This window comes from Phyllobates terribilis, unplaced genomic scaffold (assembly GCF_046119375.1).
Source record: "Phyllobates terribilis strain yellow unplaced genomic scaffold, ASM4611937v1 Scaffold_234__1_contigs__length_3078370, whole genome shotgun sequence".
Classification (NCBI taxonomy): Eukaryota; Metazoa; Chordata; class Amphibia; order Anura; family Dendrobatidae; genus Phyllobates; species Phyllobates terribilis.
In genome coordinates, this window is record NW_027362994.1 from 2681655 (window position 1) to 2707093 (window position 25439).

Genomic DNA, 25439 nt, shown 5'->3' on the forward strand with positions numbered 1-25439 from the left:
CAACACACATCATATAGCGCCCACACATTACCGCTATACAGCGCCTACAACACACATCATATAGTGCCCACACATTACCGCTATACAGTACCTACAACATACATCATATAGTGCCCACACATTACCGCTATACAGTACCTACAACACACATCATATAGCGCCCACACATTACCGCTATACAGCGCCTACAACACACATCATATAGTGCCCACACATTACCGCTATACAGTACCTACAACACACATCATATAGCGTCCACACATTACCTCTATACAGTACCTACAACACACATCATATAGCGCCCACACATTACCGCTATACAGTACCTACAACACACATCATATAGTGCCCACACATTACCGCTATACAGCACCTACAACATGCATCATATAGTGCCCACACATTACCGCTATACAGCACCTACAACACACATCATATAGCGCCCACACAAGTTCTCAGTGTGGATTGTCACTGCTAATTTCACTTAATGGTTTGCAAAGAGTGAAATCTGTGGCCAAATCTGCAGTTAAGTTTTGCACAGATTTTGGTGCAGATTTTCTGTCCCATTTACAGAGGCTTTATGACAGTTATTGCTTCAGTTATAAACTGTGGACACAGCTCAGGTGTGAACAGAGCGCAATGTGATGAGAGCTGATGGGCGGTGATGTCCTTCCTGTCCTGCAGCCAGATATTATCCACCTCTGATTGGTAGAATTAGAAGCCCCCCTCATTCCTTTCCTCTGCTGAATGCGGCCCTTGTCCCCCTCATTACCGCGCTCGTCCCCCTCATTACCGCGCTCGTCTCTCCGGCCCGTCCCGCTCCTTCGCTTATTGTGCTGATGACTCCCGCGCTCTGGATTTCTGCCAGCACTAATGTTGTATCTTCTCCATCCCCCTCATCTGCAGGTGGAAGACCCCAGCCAGCCCAACGACGAGGGTCTCACAGCCCCCCACACCGCCGTGTGCGCCCCCCACACCGAGATCGTCCAGTTCGGAGTGAAGGTAAACGCAGCAGACAGCGCCGGCTGCTGCCCCGAATATCGGCTCGCATTAAAGGGGTCGGCAGAAAACCCCCCATCCCTTGTTAGAGGCCTGAGAGCACTTATTAAGCACTACCCCGCCCCCCCGGCCAGCACGTGACTCAGCCCCCGGCCAGATTGCATCAATGGGAGAAAAAGAAAAAAAAATCTTGGCCCAAGAAATAGAAAAGTTGAGCCCCCGAGGGTCTGGGTGATTGAGGACAGACGGTCTAGTTTTTCAGGGGGTTTTCTGTGGCGGTTTCTGTCGTTTTCTCCGCTTGGTGTCGCTGTCAGGACCCCGCTGCACTGCGCCGCCTCCTGCAACAACGTCCAGGTGTGTAAGTTCCTGGTGGAGTCCGGAGCCGCCGTGTGCGCCATGACCTACAGCGACCGCCAGAGGGCGGCAGACAAGTGCGAGGAGATGGAGGAGGCTACAGCCAGTGCTCCCAGCTCCTGTACGCAGTGGCGTACCGCCAATGGCGGCAGACCACGCGACTGCTATGGGGCCCGTGAGCCGGGGGACCCCATAGCAGTCCAGGGGTGGACATACCGCCGCCGGTGCAGCAGCGCCGGGTCTCCACCATGCAGCTGCTCCCTGCACGCGGCGGTCAGGGAGCGATCCCTGCAGCTCCGCTGCTGTCAGGAGGAGAATAGCCGCGGAGCTGGAGGGTTCGTCCTCTGCTTCCTCCCTGACCCAGGCGCGCGCAGCTTGATGACGTCATCATGCAGCGCGCGCCTGGGTCAGGAAGAAAGCTGCCGGCAACCAGGAGGATGCTGCAGGCGAGCGAGCTGAGGTAAGTTGTTGTTTTTTTTTTACTGAAATGCTGGGGAGGGGAGGTGGGGGGAGAGGAATGATGGGACTGGGGAGAGAAATATTGGGGCTGGGGAGAGGAATAATGGGGTTGATGGGGCTGGGGAGAGGAATAATGGGGTTGATGGGGCTGGGGAGAGCAATAATGGGGTTGATGGGGCTGGGGAGAGCAATAATGGGGATGGGAAGAGGAATGATGGGATTGATGGGGCTGGGGAGAGGAATAATGGGATGGTGGGGCTACGGAGAGCAATGATGGGGCTGGGGAGATGAATGATGGGGCTTTGGAGAGCAATGATGGGGATGGTGGGGCTGGGGAGAGGAATAATGGAGTTGATGGGGCTGGGGAGAGGAATAATGGAGATGATGGGGCTAGGGAGAGCAATAATGGGGCTGGGGAGAGGAATGATGTGGCTGGGAAGAGCAATAATGGGGCTGATAGGGCTGGGGAGAGGAATGATGTGGCTGGGAAGAGCAATAATGGGGCTGATAGGGCTGGGGAGAGCAATGATGGGGATGGTAGGGAAGGGGAGAGCAATGACGTGTTGCTGGGAGAGAGCAATGATGGGGGTGCTGGGAGCAAGCAATGATGGGGGTGCTGGGAGAGAGCAATTATGTGGGGCTGGGACAGAATAATGATGGGGGTGCTGAGAGGAAATGATGGGGGTGCTGAGAGGAAATGATGGGGGTGCTGAGAGGAAATGATGGGGGTGCTGGGAGAGAGCATTGATGGGGGTGCTGGGACAGTGCAATGATGGGGGTGCTGGGACAGAGCAATGATGGGGGTGCTGGGACAGAGCAATGATGGGGGTGCTGGGACAGAGCAATGATGGGGGTGCTGGGACAGAGCAATGATGGGGGCTGGGAGAGAGCAATGATGGGGGTGGTGGGACAGAGCAATGATGGGGGTGGTGGGACAGAGCAATGATGCGGGTGCTGAGAGAGAGCAATGATGGGGGTGGTGGGACAGAGCAATGATGCGGGTGCTGGGAGAGCGAATTGATGAGGGTGCTGGGACAGAGCCATGACGGGGGTGCTGGGACAGAGCCATGACGGGGGTGCTGGGAGAGAGCAATGACGGGGGTGCTGGGAGAGAGCAATGACGGGGGTGCTGGGAGAGAGCAATTGCGAGGGTGCTGGGACAGAGCAATGATGGGGGTGGTGGGACAGAGCAATGATGCGGGTGCTGAGAGAGAGCAATGATGGGGGTGGTGGGACAGAGCAATGATGCGGGTGCTGGGAGAGCGAATTGATGAGGGTGCTGGGACAGAGCCATGATGGGGGTGCTGGGACAGAGCAATGACGGGGGTGCTGGGAGAGAGCAATGACGGGGGTGCTGGGAGAGAGCAATGACGGGGGTGCTGGGAGAGAGCAATTGCGAGGGTGCTGGGACAGAGCAATGATGGGGATGCTGGTAGAGCGCAATGATGGGGGTTTCACTTTGCTTGTACTGTAAAGCCTTGTATGTTTTCCGTGTGCACATAGCCTTACAGTTAATTGGGGAGAGTCACAGAGACTGAATAATTTATTTTATTGGCCGGTGCAGATTATAGTTAATGGGGGGCACAGTGCTGCTTATCACTTTATATTTTGATTACTAAGTGGCTAATAGTATATTAATGGGGGGGGGTTACATATCTGTATTCGAGGACGCAGAGCGGGGGAGACACATGTATGCCGACAATATCTGACCTTGTTATTTTTAGGGCTGTACTGGTCATCGTGGCTGGGAGATGTCGACATGAAGGTCTGACCAGATGGAGAAGAAGCAGCAGAAACCGGCTTTGATCAGATGAGATGTCAGCGGTAAGTGCCTGGATGTAAATATTATTCTGTATCTGCGCTGTGTGACTTGCAGTGATGATGTTATCTGTAAAATCCCTTAGGCTGCATTCTCACATTTGTGTGAAATGTCCGTGTGCTGCCAGATCTTTTTATCGGATGGTCCACGGACTCGTACAGTTTTATAGATCCATTCACACATCCATGAAAATCACGGATCTGAGAATGAGATCTAAGAGGGCAGAGAATGTCCTGTTCTGATCCGATTTTGAGGATTAGAATAGAACATGCTCAATGCGTCAGTAAAACAGGGCAGCACACCGACACTGCGCACAGATGCAGGAATGTAGCCTTATTATGTATAGCACAGTCCCTTAGTATATAGTGTACTCATTATGTATAGAGCCGTCCCTTATTATGTACCATCCTCTCTAGCGGCTCACAGTTGGGGGATCATACTGTGTTGGGGTCAGCATACTTTACCCTGGGAGTTGAGGTGGGGTACAGTAGGGTCATTATACTGCGCATGTGGAGGAATTCACCATGGGGGTTTCATACTGTGTTTGGGGGGCCCTTTTTTTGCATCACACTTTATGGGGCAATGAAAGAGAGATCTAGGACGTCAGCAGGAGGAAAATTACTATGTAAAGGATAGAAAGTTGTGAGATCTGATCTTTGGTGACCCCGACAATTATTTACATTTTTTTTTTGGGGGGGGGGGGGCCCAATTAGAGCTTCTGCTATGGGGCCCCATGATTCCTATGTACGCCCCTGCCTGTACGGTAAGTACAGACAATCCACCTGGCCACGTACAAGACATCGTTCACACTTACCTGGCATTTTTTACATTTTCTTAAATGCATATATTTTGATTTTATTAAAAATGGGATTTATTAAATTTTTTGCGTCTGACATCTGCGGAATGAGTTAACTGAGAATTCATCAGTGAGCTTGCAGCTTTTTTTTTTAAGCTGTCATTTTACTGAGCCTACATGAAAGCTGAGCAGAACTTTGTGTCAGTGAGAGGAGCTCACTGACAGGTCCTCAGTTGACTCATTCCACAGCCACTTAAAAGGCCTGAAAAAGCCAAACGGTGAAAAAATTTTAATGGAACCAATTTGCAAAAAATATTTGGCTAAAAAATAAATGCATTTAAATACAAAAGAAAGTCCCCAAAGGTGACCATAACATTTAAAGGGGAAATGCCCGCTCAAACCAGATCCCTATGGTTAGAGATTTCCTGGACACAGCCCTGCTCAGAGTGGAAAAACATGGCTGCTCTGGTGCAGAAACAGCGCCACATCTGCTCACAGCCGGTATTGCAGGACCCTGAGCTGTAATACCAAATACAACCCATGGGTCAGGGTGGCGCTGTTTTCCGTAACAATTATTTAAATGTTTTTATTCCCTGACGAAGTAAATGGTGAAGAATAAAAACGCAAGGTATATAAGAAAGCGCCTGCAGTTTATTCCGGCGGGCGGGATGCTGAAGCTTCGATCCCCATGGTGCGAGCCTCCATGTGAGGCCGGTGTGGGGACTCGCCTCCTCTCCTGTCTGGAGGGCGCACATTAGCGGCCGCTGTAGGCGGATTAGGATGAACGGCTGGAATGTGCCGGATTATAGGGCCCCGGCTCTCACCGCTCCGGGCTGAGACAATAATCGTCTGCGCGCTGATTCCATCACTCAGAGGCGAACGCCCAGTAACCCTGTACGGCCGGGTCTGCCAGTCACTATAGCGGCAGGATGGGCCCTGAACACTGTCAGGAGTCAGTCATAGCAGGGGTCCTCCAAGTCACAGCTGCTGCCTACAGGGCACCAGGTCCAAGCCCAGAGGCCGGTAACTGACCTCCTCCCAGCGAGTGAGGCCGCACCCAGCGGAGGCCATACAGGAACAGAAGGGAGGCCATTGTAGAGCAAGTGCCCGGAAATGTGGCATCCAGAGAAGTCACCGCATACAAGCGCCCAGAGCTGAGCCCTCATCTAAGCCCAAAACAGGTTTAAGACGAGGAGGGATTAATGCAGGAGAAAAACAGCGCAAATAATGATGGCAATACCGCCACTCATACCAGTATCATAGCAGTTATATTCTTATACAGGGGCAGTATCATAGCAGTTATATTCTTATACAGGGGCAGTATATAGCAGTTATATTCTTATACAGGGGCAGTATATAGCAGTTATATTCTTATACAGGGGCAGTATTATAGCAGTTATATTCTTATACAAGGGCAGTATTATAGCAGTTATATTCTTATACAGGGGCAGTATTATAGCAGTTATATTCTTATTCAGGGGCAGTATTATAGCAGTTATATTCTTATACAAGGGCAGTATTATAGCAGTTATATTCTTATACAGGGGCAGTATTATAGCAGTTATATTCTTATTCAGGGGCAGTATTATAGCAGTTATATTCTTATACAAGGGCAGTATTATAGCAGTTATATTCTTATACAAGGGCAGTATCATAGCAGTTATATTCTTATACAGGAGCAGTATCATAACAGTTATATTCTTATTCAGGGGCAGTATCATAGCAGTTATATTCTTATTCAGGGGCAGTATTATAGCAGTTATATTCTTATACAAGGGCGGTATTATAGCAGTTATATTCTTATGCAGGGGCAGTATTATAGCAGTTATATTCTCATACAGGGGCAGTATTATAGCAGTTATATTCTTATACAAGGGCAGTATTATAGCAGTTATATTCTTATACAAGGGCAGTATCATAGCAGTTATATTCTTATACAGGAGCAGTATCATAACAGTTATATTCTTATTCAGGGGCAGTATCATAGCAGTTATATTCTTATTCAGGGGCAGTATCATAGCAGTTATATTCTTATACAGGGGCAGTATAATAGCAGTTATATTCTTATACAAGGGCAGTATTATAGCAGTTATATTCTTATGCAGGGGCAGTATTATAGCAGTTATATTCTCATACAGGGGCAGTATTATAGCAGTTATATTCTTATACAGGGGCAGTATTATAGCAGTTATATTCTTATTCAGGGGCAGTATTATAGCAGTTATATTCTTATACAAGGGCAGTATCATAGCAGTTATATTCTTATACAAGGGCAGTATCATAGCAGTTATATTCTTATACAAGGGTAGTATCATAGCAGTTATATTCTTATACAAGGGTAGTATCATAGCAGTTATATTCTTATACAGGAGCAGTATCATAACAGTTATATTCTTATTCAGGGGCAGTATCATAGCAGTTATATTCTTATTCAGGGGCAGTATTATAGCAGTTATATTCTTATACAAGGGCAGTATTTGTCACGGGTGTGTCGCCACGAAGATCGTCACGATTACACAGCCTGACTTCTCGCAGCTGAGTTTTTGGTGCTTTGTGTTCTCCGGCAGTGAGGGAGTTGACTCTCTCTCTCTGTGCTAGACGAGGTCCAGCCTCGCCCAGCTGCAATCTATGCTGCAGTGGTAGGACTCCTTCAAATGCCTGCCGGTCTGTTAGGGAAGTGTCGGTGAAAGCATTTCATACAGACATACAGAGCGGATCGTGGTGTTTTGGAGTTCTGAGCTAAGTGTATTTGGTGTGATTTTTCCCTTCCTCGCTTTATCATTTATCTCCTTTCCCGTTGGTGTTCCCTCTGTAGTTGTTGTGAGTAGTTTTTGTATGCAAGGTGGTTTTTGGTTTGACCCTTGTACTGTCTCGTTCGTCTAAGTACTGAGTGTTGGCATACTATTTCCTGTCCCCTATTGTTGTGATCGGGGTCCTTCTCAGGACTAGATTACTGAGGTGCAGGGATCCTCAGGAGGTAGGGGTTACGCTGGCGGCCTGGACCTCTGTACCTTTAACAGTACCTACAGGTAGAGGGATTAGTCAGGCCCCAGCTTAGGGTCAGCTTAGGCCCCTGACCTCCAGTACGCGGAGACAGCGTGACAGTATTATAGCAGTTATATTCTTATGCAGGGGCAGTATTATAGCAGTTATATTCTCATACAGGGGCAGTATTATAGCAGTTATATTCTTATACAAGGGCAGTATCATAGCAGTTATATTCTTATACAGGGGCAGTATTGTACCAGTTATATTCTTGTACATAGTAGCAGTATTATAGTAGTTATATTCTTATACAGGGGCAGTATTATAGCAGTTATATTCTTATTCAGGGGCAGTATTATAGCAGTTATATTCTTATACAAGGGCAGTATTATAGCAGTTATATTCTTATACAGGAGCAGTATCATAACAGTTATATTCTTATTCAGGGGCAGTATCATAGCAGTTATATTCTTATTCAGGGGCAGTATTATAGCAGTTATATTCTTATACAAGGGCAGTATTATAGCAGTTATATTCTTATGCAGGGGCAGTATTATAGCAGTTATATTCTCATACAGGGGCAGTATTATAGCTGTTATATTCTTATACAGGGGCAGTATCATAGCAGTTATATTCTTATACAGGGGCAGTATCATAGTAGTTATATTCTTATACAGGGGCAGTATCATAGCAGTTATATTCTTATATAGGGGCAGTATTATAGCAGTTATATTCTTGTACATAAGGGCAGTATTATAGTACTTATATTCTTATACAGGGGCAGTATTATAGTAGTTATATTCTTGTACATAGGGGCAGTATCATAGCAGTTATATTCTTATACAGGGGCAGCATTATAGCAGTTATATTCTTATACAGGGGCAGTATCATAGCAGTTATATTCTTATACAGGGGCAGTATCATAGCAGTTATATTCTTATACAGGGGCAGTATTATAGCAGTTATTTTCTTGTACATAGGAGCAGTATTATAGTAGTTATATTCTTGTACATAGGGGCAGTATTATAGTAGTTATATTCTTGTACATTAGGGGGCAGTATTATAGTAGTTATATTCTTATACAGGGGCAGTATTATAGTAGTTATATTCTTGTACATAAGAGCAGTATTATAGTAGTTATATTCTTATACAGGGGCAGTATTATAGTAGTTATATTCTTATACAGGGGCACTATCATAGCAGTTATATTCTTATACAGGGGCAGCATTATAGCAGTTATATTCTTATACAGGGGCAGTATCATAGCAGTTATATTATTATACAGGGGCAGTATCATAGCAGTTATATTCTTATACAGGGGCAGTATCATAGCAGTTATATTCTTATACAGGGGCAGTATTATAGCAGTTATATTCTTGTACATAGAAGCCGTATTATAGTAGTTATTTTCTTGTACATAGGAGCAGTATTATAGTAGTTATATTCTTGTACATAGGGGCAGTATTATAGTAGTTATATTCTTGTACATTAGGGGGCAGTATTATAGTAGTTATATTCTTATACAGGGGCAGTATTATAGTAGTTATATTCTTGTACATAAGAGCAGTATTATAGTAGTTATATTCTTATACAGGGGCAGTATTATAGTAGTTATATTCTTGTACATAGGAGCAGTATTATAGTAGATATATTCATGTACATAGGGGGCAGTATTATAGTGGTTATATTCTAGTACATTGGAGCAGTATTATAGTAGTTATATTCTTGTACATAGGAGCTGTATTATAGTAGTTGTATTCTTGTACATAGAGGGCAGTATTATAGTGGTTATATTCTTGTACATAGGGGGCAGTATTATAGTCGTTATATTCTTGTACATAGGGGGCAGTATTATAGTCGTTGTATTCTTTTACATATGAATTTTCTTCTGTTGGGCAAATTGTATGAAATTCTGCTAGGTAGTCCTCGGTATTCATGTGCTCTGTATAACCCCATCCCCACCACTGACTGGAGGAAAGCTGCCGATCAGTGGTGTGGGTGGGGGTTATACAAAGCTCAGCATTCAGAGAACTACTAGAGCTGCAGCAGATAAAACACTGATTTTATCAAAATAGCAGTAAGCAGCAAAAAGCGTGAGATATCACTGTAATCAGGGTCTCACCCCTTATATCATGCTGCTCTCAGATGGGGCATCTAAAACCGGGTGGCAGATTCCCTTACGATTTAACAGCACTTTCAGATGACTTTATAGCATAAGGAGAACTATATAAGGAATAATTGCCACTCATTATACACTCCTGAGTGTACATGAATGTATGGGGAGTGTACATTATATGATGGGTCTCCTGCATTTTTTCTCTGCATTATAAGCCTCAGCATTTACCTTTTCTGTGCTCTGCTTTTTCTCCCTCCCATCTCCCCCTTCCATAGGTTTATAGGGGCATCGCAGACATTTTTGTTGAAATGAACCTGTCACGTTCCTCCCGGTAGCGTTCGACTTCCAGTCACCGGGGTGGCACTGCTCTGTGTATAGAAAGTGGCGCCTGTAACTGCGACCCCTGTAGTGACTGATGGCAGCTCAGCATTAGGGCCGGCTGTCAATCAGGGCTGGGGGCACGGTGACAGCCGTCACTCTCTATACACAGAGCGGTGACTGAACCAGTGCCGCCCCCATGACTGATACCCAAACGCTACCAGGTGCAATAAAGTTCATTTCCTCCTGGCAGAGGGAGTCTAAATTCCGGCACCGGGCAGGTTCAGAATGCTATTAACCTGCAGTGTAACCCCATATCTACAGGTTGATAGCGTTTTTTCATGTGACAGGTTCCCTTTCCTTCTCCCACAGATTTAGCAGATATTGAGAGTGAATGATTAGTGCAGGAGACCAAAAAATGTCTTTTAAGTGACAAAAGAAGAAGGTTTATCTGATAATGTATATTACAAAGTGTCTTATCTTTACTTGCACTATTGATTAATGAAATCAGGTTAGGCTGGAGCAGGAGCACAGTGATAGGACAATCAGAGGGAGACACGGGCAGATCGTGCTGCAGCTTATTCTAGTAAGGAGTTTATCTCTACACAACCATATCACTGCCACTGCTTCTGAACATGTGCTGAATGGAAAGCGGGAATCCCTCCCGCCTGTGTGCGATGTGTACGTGAGCAGTCAGTGCAGCATTCTCTACCCACTAGCTGAGAGATAACTGAAGCTTAGCGCTAGAGCCTGCAGAGGGGAGAACTGGTGACAATTGCAGGACACACAGGGGCCAGAATAGAATATACACATAGCAGTAGCCACCTGACATGACTGTTATGCCCTCAATATAACATTCATTGTGTACGCTGTCCATCAGTGTACAAGCTGTGGGGATCTGGCCGAGGCCGGCAGTACCAGGCACTCACACTTATATGGATCTTGCTGTGAAGGGGCGTCAGCGCCCCAGTGAGCACCATGGACCATTTGTTCTGTTAATTGGGAGGACCAATAACGTAATGCAGTAAAGTACCTGTACATTATCTGATAATGCCCTGTATATTATGTACTTACATTATTATTGCTATTATTACATACAGTTTTTACAGTACAGACTCATTTCTTGTTACATCATTTAGATGAAAAAGCGAGGTCTGGTTGCCACAGATGCCACATATACTGCCCTGTTCAACGCCTGCGCGGAGTCGCCATGGAAAGACTCGGGTCTGCAGCACGCACTGAAGCTGCGGAAAGAATTGATGGACAAGAACATTGCGCTTAATCCCATCACTTACCGGAGCTCGCTGAAGGTCTGCACGCTGAGCTCAGGACTGCAGGGGAGCTGTGAGCTATTTAAGGTAAGTCAAGGTCACAGTCCTGGTCACCCACAATGGAGTCCTTATAAGATGCCCCTATCGTAGATTAACCGGGAGGGAACAGCATCATTGTAATCATTCCACGGGGAATCACCAGTGCACCATGTCTGGCCGGGGACTTAGCCGCCATCAGAAGGCACCACCAGAGTTCAGTTCTTCTGTGGGGACCAGGGGGTCACTTAATAAATCTGAGAAAGGTGGACAGCTTTGTACTATCTGCTACCAACACATCCACTGTCAGCTTAAGAGATAGGAAGATGGTGCTGGGGTGTAAATTTTCAGCTAGTTAGTATGTCTCCTGTTAGGGGGGCACAGGGACCCCACCAGGGGCGGACTGGCCCACCGGAGGATCGGGAAAATCCCCGGTGGGCCCCGGATCCTGTTGACCACGCCCCCAAGCCCCACCCCCCCACCTCCCCTGGGCCCTCTACGGAGAATAGAGGCCTCCCCCCGGTTCGCTAATCATATCGGCAGCACTGCCAATATGATTAGTGATGGGACCTCTGCAGCGGCAAAGCAGGGAGAGCTATCTGCCTGCTGCCACAGTGCCCCTCTCCCTCCTCTGCGGAGCGCGACACTGCAGGCGCGTGCGCAGGAAGTCAGTCTCAGGGCAATGACGTCATCGCCCCGTGACTGCTTCCTGTGCGCGCTGTGGAGGATGGACCCGGCGTCGCCCCAGGCAGCGGCAACAGAATCCATGGGCTCCTAACAGGTATATATTATTGGAAACAGGAGAATGTATGGGCTCCTGTCAGGTATATATTATTGGAGGCAGCAGAATGTATGGGCTCCTGTCAGGTATATATTATTGGAGGCAGCAGAATCTATGGGCTCCTGTCAGGTATATATTATTGAAGGCAGCAGAATCTATGGGCTCCTGTCAGGTATATATTATTGGAGGCAGGAGAATGTATGGGCTCCTGTCAGGTATATAGTATTGGAGGCAGCAGAATGTATGGGCTCCTGTCAGGTATATATTATTGGAGTCAGCAGAATCTATGGGCTCCTGTCAGGTATATATTATTGGAGGCAGCAGAATGTATGGGCTCCTGTCAGGTATATATTATTGGAGGCAGGAGAATGTATGGGCTCCTGTCAGGTATATATTATTGAAGGCAGCAGAATCTATGGGCTCCTGTCAGGTATATATTATTGGAGGCAGCAGAATGTATGGGCTCCTGTCAGGTATATATTATTGGAGGCAGGAGAATGTATGGGCTACTGTCAGGTATATATTATTGGAGTCAGCAGAGTCTATGGGCTCCTGTCAGGTATATATTATTGGAGTCAGCAGAATCTATGGGCTCCTGTCAGGTATATATTATTGGAGGCAGGAGAATGTATGGGCTCCTGTCAGGTATATATTATTGGAGTCAGCAGAATCTATGGGCTCCTGTCAGGTATATATTATTGGAGGCAGGAGAATGTATGGGCTCCTGTCAGGTATATATTATTGGAGGCAGCAGAATGTATGGGCTCCTGTCAGGTATATATTATTGGAGGCAGCAGAATGTATGGGCTCCTGTCAGGTATATATTATTGAAGGCAGCAGAATGTATGGGCTCCTGTCAGGTATATATTATTGGAGGCAGGAGAATGTATGGGCTCCTGTCAGGTATATATTATTGAAGGCAGCAGAATGTATGGGCTCCTGTCACGTATATATTATTGGAGGCAGGAGAATGTATGGGCTACTGTCAGGTATATATTATTGGAGTCAGCAGAATCTATGGGCTCCTGTCAGGTATATATTATTGGAGTCAGCAGAATCTATGGGCTCCTGTCAGGTATATATTATTGGAGGCAGGAGAATGTATGGGCTCCTGTCAGGTATATATTATTGAAGGCAGCAGAATCTATGGGCTCCTGTCAGGTATATATTATTGGAGGCAGCAGAATGTATGGGCTCCTGTCAGGTATATATTATTGGAGTCAGCAGAATCTATGGGCTCCTGTCAGGTATATATTATTGGAGGCAGCAGAATGTATGGGCTCCTGCCAGGTATATATTATTGGAGGCAGGAGAATGTATGGGCTCCTGTCAGGTATATATTATTGGAGGCAGCAGAATGTATGGGCTCTTGTCAGGTATATATTATTGGAGGCAGCAGAATGTATGGGCTCCTGTTAGGTATATATTATTGGAGGCAGCAGAATGTATGGGCTCCTGTCAGGTATATATTATTGGAGGCTGCAGAATGTATGGGCTCCTAACAGGTATATATTATTGGAGGCAGCAGAATGTATGGGCTCCTGTCACGTATATATTATTGGAGGCAGCAGAATGTATGGGCTCCTGTCAGGTATATATTATTGGAGGCAGCAGAATGTATGGGCTCCTGTCAGGTATATATTATTGGAGGCAGCAGAATGTATGGGCTCCTGTCAGGTATATATTATTGGAGGCAGGAGAATGTATGGGCTCCTGTCAGGTATATATTATTGGAGGCAGCAGAATGTATGGGCTCCTGCCAGGTATATATTATTGGAGGCAGGAGAATGTATGGGCTCCTGTCAGGTATATATTATTGGAGGCAGCAGAATGTATGGGCTCTTGTCAGGTATATATTATTGGAGGCAGCAGAATGTATGGGCTCCTGTTAGGTATATATTATTGGAGGCAGCAGAATGTATGGGCTCCTGTCAGGTATATATTATTGGAGGCTGCAGAATGTATGGGCTCCTAACAGGTATATATTATTGGAGGCAGCAGAATGTATGGGCTCCTGTCACGTATATATTATTGGAGGCAGCAGAATGTATGGGCTCCTGTCAGGTATATATTATTGGAGGCAGCAGAATGTATGGGCTCCTGTCAGGTATATATTATTGGAGGCAGGAGAATGTATGGGCTCCTGTCAGGTATATATTATTGGAGGCAGGAGAATGTATGGGCTCCTGTCAGGTATATATTATTGGAGGCAGGAGAATGTATGGGCTCCTGTCAGGTATATATTATTGGAGGCAGCAGAATGTATGGGCTCCTGTCAGGTATATATTATTGGAGGCAGGAGAATGTATGGGCTCCTGTCAGGTATATATTATTGGAGGCAGGAGAATGTATGGGCTCCTGTCAGGTATATATTATTGGAAGCAGGAGAATGTATGGGCTCCTGTCAGGTATATATTATTGGAGGCAGGAGAATGTATGGGCTCCTGTCAGGTATATAGTATTGGAGGCAGGAGAATGTATGGGCTCCTGTCAGGTATATATTATTGGAGGCAGCAGAATCTATGGGCTCCTGTCAGGTATATATTATTGGAAGCAGCAGAATCTATGCGCTATAGACATAGCCACCATGAATTTCTAGTAAACAGAAAAAAAAAAGACAGAATTTTTTTTCTTTTAATTAAAAATAAAACACATTTAGGGACTCCATCTTTAATAAAGAAAAATCCTCACTCCAACGTAATCCATAGGTCTTCTGTCTTCAGCTCTGCTACATCTTTGCCATCTGACAATATGTCTGCTGACAGAGATGAGCCGGCACAGAATGACACTGGAGCAATGTTACTGTGTAGTGCGGCACTAGATTTCTTTTTTTGTCATTTCATGCAGTGTAGAAATCTTGGGAAAAGTGTAGATTGTGCTCTGGAAGTGATCAGTTATAGCTAACTATGTTATTTTCTGCAGAGATAAGTCCTGCATAGAAGATGAGATATATCGCTCTGCGGCAGATAAAGAACTTCACCTAGAGACATCACTGGTGAGTATGTGTGTTACCTATACACACACACTGACACTATATACAGAGCTCCTGTGTGTAATGTCACTGGTGATCACTGTATTACCTATACACACACACTGACACTATATACAGAGCTCCTGTGTGTAATGTCACTGGTGATCACTGTATTACCTATACACACACACTGACACTATATACAGAGCTCCTGTGTGTAATGTCACTGGAGATCACTGTATTACCTATACACACACACTGACACTATATACAGTGCTCCTGTGTGTAATGTCACTGGTGATCACTGTATTACCTATACACACATACTGACACTATATACAGAGCTCCTGTGTGTAATGTCACTGGTGATCACTGTATTACCTGTACACACACACTGACACTATACACGGAGCTTCTGTGTGTAATGTCACTGGTGATCACTATATTACCTATACACACACACTGACACTATATACAGAGCTCCTGTGTGTAATGTCACTGGTGATCTTTGTATTACCTCTACACTGACGCTATACACAGGACTCCTGTGCATAATGTCACTAATAATCTCTACATTATCTGTACACTGACTCCATATATTTAGCTTTTTTACATCTTCATTATCAGTCACTATCTGGTGCCATTATGTGCCATGGTCATGGCGTGGCGGAATTTGTCCCTTGTATGTGGTATTATTCGGACAGTCACTATGTGGTGGTAATATGTCGTCTTCTCATGGTGTGGCAGTATATATACCTTGTACTTGGTAGTATTTGATCACTATGTGGTGGTATGTGTTCTGGTCATGGTGTGGCGGTATTTCTCTCTTCTATATGGTATTATTAGTCTAGGGATAGTTGTCAGTCATTTGTTTTTTCGGATATTAAGAATGGGAACATTCTTTATTTGCAATACATATTAAATACTTGGATGGTTAACCTCTCCCTGTGTTGTGACTACTACAGAGCAGCAGAGATGCACGTCAGCTCAAGACGCAAAAAATAAGCCGTCACAAAGCCCCAGATCCCAAAAAAATGAGAACACTACGGTGCGCAGAACATGGCGTGAAAAGTGTGATTTTTCAAACTTATGAATTTGTTTTCACCACTTAGATACCAGTAAAGGTATACATGTTTGGTATCTACAAACTCGTACTGACCCGAGGCATCACCCTGTCACGTTGGTTTTTCCATATAGTGAACATGGTGACTAAAAAACCCAATAAACAAACGTGCAATTGCACTTTTTTTGCAATTTTACTGCACTTGGAATTTTTGTTGCCATTTCCCTGTACACTATATGGTAAAATAAATGATTGCATCTGAAAGTACAACTCGTCCCGCAAAAAAACTGTCTTTCCTGCTGCTACAGACTTTTATATGACTACAATTTACATTCTGCTGCTTATGGAAACATTTTTGCAGTTTACAAGACCCTTCTTACACTTGCTTGCACCCAGGTTTCATGTGAAAGAGTGTTCTCAAAGCTGAAAATTGTAAAAAATCGTCTGAGGGCTTCGATTGGACAGGAGCTTTTAGAGTCCCTCCTTCTGTTGAACATTGAGTGTGACATTTCAAGGAACTTAGACTATGATGACATTATTAATACGTATGCAATGTCATCTTCTGTTCTGAAAAAAAACGTTTGTAACTTTGCTGCTGATTGACTGTTAGTGTGAGTTTATTTGTTGTTTTGGGCCTTTCACTAACAATTGAATGATATTGTATTATAGAGGAGAGGAAAACGTGCAATACAAACTTCCAAAATGCTTACAGAATTCTTTTACTTTTCCCAGCGGCCAAGTTTGGTGCTGCTACAATGATGCCGGCTGCTGGGATGCCAGATGGATGCAGGTTCAATTTGTGGCACTTATACTTTAAGAGAATGTACCTTGAAAGTATTTCTTGTTATTGTTCTGTTATGGCACTTTATCACACACTGGTGTGAATAAGATAACAGTGTTCCTCTTTCCCCAGGAGTGTTTCTTTAGTTTGTTATTTATTCGTTATATTGGTTATTTATTGGTTAATAAAGTTGATTCATTTTGAAAGAGTTTGTGGACTTATGTTATTCCTATATACGGTATCTGCATGGTGCTGGTGGGCCCCAAGATTGATTTTTTTCCTGGTGGGCCCCAGGTACTCCAGTCCGGCGCTGGACCCCACTGATCCTGGGCACTGGTGCAGCACTGCGCCCCCTTCACTGTGTTTTTCACTGGCCACCCGGCTGTTCTGGGAACGGCAAAGTGACGCTTTCCCTGAGATTTTGATTTTTGTTAGATTTTTCTTGCAATACTCAAGCAGTGATGTCGCGAGCTGGATAATAACAAGCTAATATGGTCTTCTTGGGTTTATAGGAAATTGCACAAAAATTCCGTGTCGTTGGCCCTGAAACATTCAGCGTCCTGTTTATGGGATGCATAAAGGATGAAGAGCTGGGCTTCCTACAAGCTCTGCAGGTATGGCTTGCTGCACACATCCTGCATCCTATATCCGTACAGTGCACACTTACCTGGGAATTATGTCTCACACTTCCGACATGATGAGATGCGCAAAAACATTGAGGAATCATGGAGCAACTGTTCATTTTACTAATACAGATATTTCTTGCTGCAGTATTTCTGCTGAAGTGACGATGGGGCATGCCGGCTGAGGGTGGGACTCTTGGATTCTCTGATGACTCTGTTGGGCTCGGTGCACATTACGTTTGTGGCCATTGTTGGGCGCATACACATAGAAGGTGTGTGGCCCCCTAGTGGCCACTGTCAGGATGGATGATGAGGCATCCGTCCACTATTGGGACCCATTGTAAAGAAATGTATACCGCATTGCAGAGGTCGCTCTACATTTTTTACAGAAGAGTAAAAATCCTCCTCATAGTATTTTTCAGGAGTATTTTTAGCCAGTCTTTGAATATTAGAGAAGAGGCTGCAACCTGTGCTTTGCTCTACCGCTTCACCATCTTTGACGTATATTTACGTCAAAGGTCGTGTCCCTGCCTTTGATGTGATCTCGCACACCGAGTCCACATATTTCCCTGCACATGATGACTGATTTAATCAACCATCATCTGCCTTTAATAGCTGCTGATGTACTGTTGCTCCGCCTGCTGCTATTAACCAATCACTGACAGCGGGATTTAACGCACGTCGGCTGGAAGCGCGTCATACATCCTGCCACGTGATTGTGGGGCACCGATGGGTTGTCATGACAGCTGGGGGTCTGCTGATGACCTCCCATACATGTCATTATGACCCTCCTATGGGCCGGCGTTCATAGAAGATGGTGATTTCTGCTATAGATTGCAGTGTATGTACAGCACAAGCGATCAGACGATCGCCGCATCAAGTCTACTAATTAATCTGATCAGTAAACATTGTAATGGGGAAAAAATCAAAATGCCAGAATGACGTTTTTTTGGCTGCCACAGCATTGCAGTAAAGTGCAACATCAAAGTGGTTGCAGGGAGTATCTATATATATATAATCGTCTTATCCCATCTGTCTGTCTGTCTGTCTGTCCAGGAAATCCCGCATTGCTCATTGGTCCGCCAGCGGCCAATCAGCGCCGCGGGATTTCTGAAAAAAGATGGCGGCCGTTAGCAGCTCATCTGCGGGACGGAGCTCAGCGGCGATGCAGCCGGGAGATGACCGGCGCGAGGTGCTCATCTCCCGGCCGGTACCAGCAGAAGGACCCCGACCGCCGGACCCATCTGCGGGACGGAGATGCAGCCGGGAAATGAGCGGCGCGAGGCGCTCATCTCCCGGCCGGTATCAGCGGAAGGACCGCCGGCGCCTCTGACCTCCATGCAGAACGGAGGACAGGGGAGCGGCGCTGCGGGTCGGGATACTTCTCCTGCGAGCGCCCGCTATGTCCCGGGTTCTCGCAGCGGAAGTAGCCGCAGAGGCAGCGCCGGTCCTCACCAAGACGATTCGATGATTGGTCGCGGTCTTCGGACCCGACCAATCACTGATCTTAGCGCAAAAGTTAAACATCGCTGTGCTGATTGGTCGCCGACGCTGCCCGCGACCAATCACCGATTTTTAACACAAATGTCTGGACCTCTGTAACACCATGCGGATACTGTGGGGACATCAGCGGCTAGGGTGTGAAGAGAGGACCGGGGAGCGGCGCTGCGGGTCGGGATACTTCTGCTCCGAGCGCCCGCTCATGTCCACCGGTCCTCACTAATACGATTACGCTCCCTGCTCCTCACCAATACGATTTGCGGATTGGTCGCGTGCGGAGAGCGCGACCAATCAGTGATCTTGGCGCTAAAGTTAAACACCGCTCTGCTGATTGGTCGCGGCCGCTGCCCGCGGCCAATCACCAATTTGGGCGCTACATTTAAATAGCCGCCACGACCAATCACCGATCTTACCGCCACTTTTAAACACTGCTGTGCTAATTGGTCGCGGACACCAGCCGCGACCAATCAGCGAGCTTGGCGCAAAATTTAAACAACGCTCTGCTGATTGGTCGCGGACACCATCCGCGACCAATTAGTGAGATTGGCGCCAAATTTAAACAGCGCTCTGCTGATTGATTGCGGTCGCTGGCCGAGATCAATCAGCAGTATTGGCGCAAAATGTAAACAACGCTCTGCTGATTGGTCGCGGACGCCGGACGCGTCCAATCAGCGAGATTGGCCCCAAATTTAAACAACGCTCTGCTGATTGGTCGCGGACTCCAGCTGCGACCAATCAGCGATTTTGCCGCCAAATTTAAACACCGCTCTGCTGATCGGTCGCTGGCCGAGATCAATCAGCAGTATTGGCGCCAAATTTAAACCTCACTCTGCTGATTGGTCGCAACCACTGGCCGCGACCAATCTGCGTTTTTTGTGCCAAATTTAAACAACGCTCTGCTGATTGGTCGCGGTAGCCGGCCGCGACCCATCAGCATTATTGGCGCCAAATTTAAACCCCGCTCTGCTGATTGGTCGCGGCCGCCAGCCTCGAACAATCAGCGAAATTGGCGGCAAATTTAAACAACGCTCTGCTGAATGGTTGAGGCCGCCGACCGCGACCAATCATCGATTTTGGCGCCCAATTTAAACAACGCTCTGCTGATTGGTCGCGGCCGTCAGCCGCGATTAATCAGCGATTTTGGCGCCAAATTTAAACCCCGCTCTGCATCTTTCTGCTGTTTGGTCGCGGAAGCCGGCCGCGACCAATCAGCAGTATTCTCGCCAAATTTAAACACCTCTATGCTGATTGGTCGCGGTCGCGACTAATCAACGATTTTGGTGTCAAATTTAAACACGCTCTCCAGTCCTCACTAACATGGCTTGCTGATTGGTCACGGCCGCCGCCCGCGACCGATCAGCGATTTTGGCGCAAAATTCAAACACCGCTCTGCTGATTGGTCGCGGCGGCCAGCCGCGACCAATCAGTGAGATTGGCGCCAAATTTAAACAGCGCTCTGCTGATTGGTCGCGGCCGCCATCCGCGACCAATCAGCGAGATTGGCGCCAAATTTAAACAACGCTCTGCTGATTGGTCGAGACCGGCGACCGCGACCAATGAGCAGAGCGATGCAGAGTGTTGTTTAAATTTTGCGCCAAAATCGCTGATTGGTCGCGACTGGCGGCCTCGACCAATCAACGATTTTGGCGCCATATTTAAGCAACGCTCTGCTGATTGGTCGAGGACGCCGGCCGAGATCAATCAGCAGAGCGTTGCTTAAATTTGGCGCCAAAATCGTTGATTGGTCGAGGCCGCCGGTCGAGATCAATCAGCAGTATTGGCGCAAAATTTAAACACCGCTTTGCTGATTGGTCGAGGCCGGCAACCGTGACCAATCAGCGATTTTGGTGCAAAATTTAAACACAGCTCTGCTGACTGCGCCCGGTCGGCCGCATACCTATTCTAGAATACCCGATGCATTAGAATCGGGCCACCATCTATTATATGGATATGTAGCTCACAAACTCCTAAATATATGATGTTTTCATTTACAATGTATCTAATTTATACATGTATATAGAGAGTACTGAGCATGGATTTGTAAGGTTTCATAACTTCCATGCTAGACAAAATTCTATAAAATAAATAATTTGACAATTCTTTCATGGCCGGAGGTGATAATAAACTGATATAACAGTGTACACTAGTAATTAGAATTCCCTGGGCTCGGGTGTAAGAGGCAATATTCCTGATGATCAGGGTCCCGTGTAGGGACGGTCACTGCTGTATACCATCTAGTACAGAGGTACAGAAGCTGGCGGCGCTCCCATAACCTCCGGGCTGCTGGATTCTATCAAACATCTCCATGTTATTCTGTATACAGTTATATTCTTCTTTCCATCACAATGCGGTGGGATATCACTACAATATGCCAACATGGTGTGATTAGTGGAGGGCGGCTGTCAGTATCCCCCGACTTTAGAATTAGATTGAATAATCCTTCAAAGGGGGTGTACAAAGTTTAAAAGATATCTCCTATCCATAGGATAACTTCCCGATGGATGGGGTCTGACTGCTGGGAGCCTCACCAATCCTGAAAACTGGGGATTTGAAGAGTCCTTTGTGACTGATGTGATGGTCGATCAGTGCTGCACCATACATTCTCTATGGGACGACTGAAGCTCTGTGCTTGGCTGGTCTTCAGCACTCCCATTAAGAATGAACGGAGCAGTGCGTATACTCAACCACCACTCCATTTGCGGCACCCTGCTACAACAGGTACCACAGGACCCAGGGTGCATGGATGGACTTCTCCACAAGAGGCCCTCACTACATACAAACACCTCCACCCTTCCACCTCATACCACCAGAGGGAGCCCGTTAGGGATATATATATATATATGGAGGGTGGAGCCAGGCAGTTCAGTCAGAGTTAGTAGTCAGACTGAGAGAGTCTGAGAGCGTGCTGACGCTGAGAGCAGCGAAGACGCGGCGCGTCTGCTGCTGGGTTCTGAGGGCCACGAGTGTGGCCGACGGTAAAGAGGAGAGATGAGAGGAGTTGAGGGGGCAGAGGAGCATCACAAGGCTCACCCCAAAGATACAAACCGGACACCGGGTCCGCGCCTACAGGGTCCTTTATACCCAGTAGGGACCACCGGCATTCCAGGAGGACTACAAGTCCCTGGCAGACCTGAAGCTAGACCCATTACAGGACCAGGAACCATGATGGCCCCGACGACCAGGGATAGTGGTTGCCAGCAGAAGGTCCTACTACTGAGCGACAGGTGAAGGAACAGCACGACACATAAGCTAGGCCCAGTTGCAGGCTGGCCAGGAGCATACAGAGAGGCAGACACGGACCAGGAGGCCTTATACCCGCTCACTGGGGAGAAGTCCTGAAGTGCACCCATCCTACTGAGTACCCTGGAGCGTACCTGACATCCGCACCAGTAAAGATATTGAAGCGAATCCCCTGTCTCTGTCAGTTACTCCTGCTGCGCCATCCCGCCTGCACTACAAGTCCCAGCATCACCACCCACCAAACTCCACACTGCCCCGGGGGCCCGCTCCACCTGTGGGGAGCAGAAACACCTCAGCTGCCATCCCATCACCCCCCCGGAGGTCTGAAGCAGCGCTGGTAATCATTACCAAGTACCACAGGTGGCGTCACAAACTGTTTATTTATTTTATCCAAGTTTCAATCCCCTTTTTCAAGAGTGACCCCAGTGTACGGGCCCAGGAGCCGACCACCGCGACATCCCCAAAACCAGGCAAAGGCCCGGGTACCGAGTCGTCCCCATCCCCTGGGCGCGTCGTACTCATCGTCTGTGGGACTGCCAGAACTAGTGGAGCGCTGCTCTTGGCTATTTTTGGGCAGTCCTATAGACAGTGAATGGAGGGGAGGCTGAGCATGCTGCCTGTTCTTGGGTTTGCTAGGGGTTCCAGCAGTCAGACCCTCAGTGATCAGTAAGTTATCCCCTAACCTTTGGATAAGAGATGATTTTCTATTTTGGCAATAACCCTTTAATTGCATCCATGTGGTTATTTTCCCCCTATCCTGTCCACCTTTATTATGTCCGTTATTCCCTCTGGTGGTCAGTGCAGCCATGTAGTGTATGTCTGTACTACTCAGGCTCTGGGGGGCCGGAGCGTGCAGCTACAGAGCAACCTGCTCCACATCACTGCCAGGAGGGGAGATTTATTGCTGTGTAGTTAGTCCAGGTGGTGCCGACAAGTAGAGGGAACAAGTTCTGGCAATCCTGCCAAAGGAGCACAGTTATTCCTGCACCGGACCTGCATCTCCGGTGTGCGGCGGCCGGGAAGGTGCCCGCTCTCCTCAGGGAAGATGCTGACGGCCCGCAGGCACATACCCGTCCTTGTGCCAATGCACAGGAGATAAAGCAGGACATTTATCTAAGTAGTGATGTGGCGTCTCCCACCCGCCTGTCATATTTGTAGATGACGCGTGGCGGAGGGCAGAAGCCGGGGTAGGACTCCTGTCCGGCTGCAGAAGTCTCATGTGTAGTGATACTCATGTGACTTTTCTAAAAGCATAAATTGGCCTGCAGAGGTGTCAGCGACGCTGGCTCAGACGTTACTGTGAGCGGAATAACAAGGCTTTGGTAACAGTTTCACCTCTTTATATTGTATTAGCTCCTTTACTTAGTCCTAGTTCAGACTGGTCTAAGAGATCGCCTGCTGATTCCTTTCTTGCGATTCTGATAGGAGATTTCTGTTAGAAGTTTGGCGCAAGGCTAGTGATTAGACTGGCTAGTGATTAGACTGGCTAGTGATTAGACTGGCTAGTGATTAGACTGGCTAGTGATTAGACTGGCCAGTGATTAGACTGGCCAGTGATTAGACTGGCTAGTGATTAGACTGGCTAGTGATTAGACTGGCCAGTGATTAGACTGGCCAGTGATTAGACTGGCCAGTGATTAGACTGGCCAGCGATTAGACTGGCTAGTGATTAGTCTGGCTAGTGATTAGACTGGCTAGTGATTAGACTGGCTGGTGATTAGACTGGCTGGTGATTAGACTGGCTGGTGATTAGACTGGCTGGTGATTAGACTGGCTGGTGATTAGACTGACTAGTGGTTAGACTGGCCGGTGATTAGACTGGCTAGTAGATAAGGATTTTGTGCCAGATTTTTAGTAACAAAGGGAATACAGCGGTCGGCCACTTTAGGTGGACTGTTACAGTAGGCAGCATGCTGATAAGTTATTTTTTGACGTTTTGCATGATTTTCGCTGTCTTCGGTTGGCATATCCCCCCCCTTCCCAACGGCACTTCCATCTGCAACCTGTAACGGCCAGTCGGAATACCCGTGCTGGCATCGGGGTCTTATTGCATGGGTAGGCGCTGTGGCATTGGGGTCTTATTACACGGGTAGGCGCGCTGGCATCTGGGTCTTATTACAGGGGTAGGCGTGCTGGCATCAGGGTCTTATTACATGGGTAGGCGCACTGGCATCGGGGTCTTATTATACTGGTAGGCGCACTGGCATCGGGGTCTTATTACACGGGTAAGCGCGCTGGCATCGGGGTCTTATTACACGGGTAGGCGCGCTGGCATCGGGTCTTATTACACGAGTAGGCGCGCTGGTATCGGGGTCTTATTACACGGGTAGGCGCGCTGGTATCGGGGTCTTATTACACCGGTAGGCGCGCTGGCATCGGGGTCTTATTACACGGGTAGGCGTGCTGGCATCGGGGTCTTATTACACGGGTAAGCGCGCTGTTCGGAGACAATGGGAAAACCAGTGGGCAAGGCTTCACAGATACAGAAAATAGCACAGAATTTACTAGTAGAAGTTGCCTATTTATTATGTAGACACACGTTTGGAAATGACATAAGTAGATGGCCCAAGCCCTCCACAAAGCTTTTCATCCTGGAGGGCACCGGCTTTACCAATGTGACCCTCTGACATATGGGAGCATCATTATAATAGGGTACTGCCATTACATGCCAGCTAGTCCGTGTCCAGTTACTGCTTTCTCTGTGACGGGGTGTACATATTTGCGTGAATGTAATGTGGATAATGACTGTATACGCCATCTTGTGCTTCAGGTCTGGAGGCAGATGCGGCACATGGGGGTAAAGCCGGATGTAATCACCTATAACCTGCTTCTTTGTGCCCCCCGAGACTGTGGGATTGGAGACACCGCTGACGCTCTACATTTACTCACGCACTCTAAGGAACTGGCAGCCCTGACTTTAAGTGCAGGCAAAGAGAAGCAAGACAGGAAAAGCCAGCAAGTGAAGAAAGGAAAGGATAGTCCTGGAGAGGTGGGCAGCCCATGCTCCTGGGCCATTCCTCAATTCCAAGTGGCAACTATGGCACAGCTGAGGACTTGGCAGGCTCACAGGCACTGGTCGTGGTGAGTACGGCTGACCATTTTCCCAGCGTGCCCTCTTTTGATGCCAGTAATGTGCCAAACCTCCTGGACCTGTCTGTAAATACGGGAAAAATTGTGTCACTTGTAAATGTCAATACCCCATCTGACCGATTGGCAGTGATTGGCGACTTAGGGGGCGTTCTTCAGAAGATGAAAGAAGACAACGTCTGTCCTACAATAAAGACCTTCACCCTCCTAGCGGCAGTCATGAGAGCAGAAGTGGGGTCA

The 25439-nt window shown here is 47.2% G+C and overlaps 1 long non-coding RNA gene across 1 annotated transcript; it reads left to right on the forward strand.

Annotated features, from left to right (window-relative positions):
- The first annotated feature begins 11837 nt into the window (after positions 1 to 11837).
- LOC141215246 (uncharacterized) lies at positions 11838 to 25107 on the forward strand. The gene is made up of 3 exons (XR_012284337.1): positions 11838 to 11934; positions 14857 to 14929; positions 24883 to 25107. It is a non-coding gene; the product is annotated as an uncharacterized lncRNA (long non-coding RNA).
- Positions 25108 to 25439: the final 332 nt, after the last annotated feature.